Source organism: Rhodnius prolixus, unplaced genomic scaffold (assembly GCF_049639745.1).
Source record: "Rhodnius prolixus isolate KJV_2025 unplaced genomic scaffold, Rpr scaffold_4, whole genome shotgun sequence".
NCBI lineage: Eukaryota > Metazoa > Arthropoda > Insecta > Hemiptera > Reduviidae > Rhodnius > Rhodnius prolixus.
In genome coordinates, this window is record NW_027411614.1 from 33,378,077 (window position 1) to 33,380,539 (window position 2,463).

Here is a 2,463-nt window from a genome sequence, read left to right on the forward strand (position 1 = left end):
TCCACTTCTAAAAATTAATCAAGGAAGATTTTTATTATGCAATGTATAAAGAAGATAATTAAGTGAAATTAAAGTGGAAAGTGAGCTACCCTCAAGATAATAAGATGATCCACTGGAGTTAAAATGACATTATCTCTATCTTTAAAGTCATTTAACCTTTTTGTAAAGTTAGATAACGCCCCTTGATTGACTTATCCACAATCTTCTTCAACTTTTTTTTCTTAAATTTTTATTACATTTATTTATAGTGAACATTATAGATTCTTTTTTACAATTATTACCATTATATGATCTGATTAGATATTTTTAACCAAGACAGTCATTGTTTAGAAATTTAATATCAAGAGGTTTCCTGCTGCTACTGACATACAAAGTAGCAACGAACTAAAAATCTATCTGAATAGATGTTGCTAAACATGAAGTACGAATAGGAAACAAAGAGGTACTTAACGAAGTACTAATTAAGTTGTTCACATCTCTCCTGCAGTATCCAAATCAACTCCATATGCATAGTTAAGATGAAGATGCAAGGTCGCATAGCTATTGCCAAATATTTAAAAGTTTTTTTTTTATAACAGTTTACACAAAATACAAAACTACTTACTTCAAAATTAGTTTTTCAATTTATAAATCCACCATAGTGTAAGATTATTTACGATACATATGGCTGCCTTCTATCACTTCAGAACGGGCTGCAAATATATTGGAATGTTTTCACCAACAGTAAATTACATCTTGTTGGACACGTTTAGAGGAAAATCAATGAGCTGTTTATCTATAAATTGGAAAATCTTGTTCGATGAATCCGCCATTAATTTCCTTTTCATGCAATTTAATAAAACTAAATTTTTATGAGCAATTAAATTTGTACCAAAAATAGTTGATTCAAATGCCTGTATTAAAAATCAAGCTAGAGTTAATGAATGTCCTGGTCCATTTTGATGTGGTAGTTAGTAGCTATTCATATAAATGTTGAAGCATTATCTGATCTGTTGATTTCTTCATATACGAGATTCCAACTACCTTTTTTCTAGATTTAGTACTCTTTTATTTATTAACTTATTCTTGCACATTTTGACCATTTTTACAATTAATCTTCAGATTAAACTTTACTTTCAATCGAAGTAGTTTAATTTAACAAAACTGGACTGAAACTATCTCAATTTAGTGTGTTGTTTTAGTAATGGAAATACATTGCAATATCAGTATAATACAAGATTTCAAAACTAGATGCCGTTTGTAATTTTACTGTAAAACAATGGTCGAAGAAAAACAAGAGTTATATACTGTATTACTGTAACAAAACACTACACTCTCAGCGGTACAGGCCTGACTCAGACTGGATTGTGATGTGCACCATTCTCTTCATAAACAGCTACAAGCTATTGCAGTCTTGTCACTATTGTCTCGGTAATGGTTACTACAAGTAACTCCAATTAGCCCCAATTGTAGTGAAAGACATAAACTATTAGACTATTAAAATTTAATACATGCAATAATACCTCACATAATTAATATTAAGAATATCACTTTAAGACAATTACAGGATAGAATACAAAGTGATAAACTCTACGTTAATGTATTTATAATTAAACCTGAAACCTGGCTGATTGGTTGAGACATTTGGTATCAGCCAAAATTTCCCACCTTAACAGAACATAGCTTTGCGGATTTCACCCTGAACCAGGAACAATAACCAAAGTTAAAACATTGAATACATCCATTAAACCAATATAGAATATATTCCCGTAATTCTTATCAACATTCCTTGACAATGCCAGAAGAAAAGACGTTCTGTTTATATGCTGTGTTATTATAACATGTTCCGGCCAGTTTAGTTTGCAGCAAGAATAAAACTTAGATCTCCACCGATTTACAAGTCTCAGAAGGAAATCCTATTAACCTAGGAGAAGATCATCCTTCTATCTTCCTCCGGTAAGTAAGACTTTAGTATTAAGATCGTTGACGACTAGAAAGTTATGCGTGACTGTATATTTATAAAAAATCGTAACAATCAGTTTTTCCCTCTTGGAATTTTCGAGCCAAGGTTCTTGCTGTAGTTCATTTTTCTCGTTCACTCGAGAGATCGTTTTATAAAGTGTCTTCTTTTCTGCAGCCCATTTTTTTACTCATCCAAAACTCTTTGCCTCTGCTAAAGGGTGCACTGTAGTACATTGAATCGATGGAATAGACTGCGAAGGTTAGAGGCTACAACAATACCGAAAATATTTCTGTCATTGCGGACCGAAAAGATTTTATGAGAGGCTTTTGGGATAAAAAAAAAGAAAAAAGACCATAAGGCCTACCTCAGGAAACGATTATACTACCATAGAGCAATAGAAAAAAACAATCATTTGTAAAAACTATTAATGTAAAGTATTTGGAATCACATTGTTAGACAACTCGTTGAGTTTTTCCGACACAGCCCATGGTTTTTTAGTCAGAAAATGAATTAACCTAGAG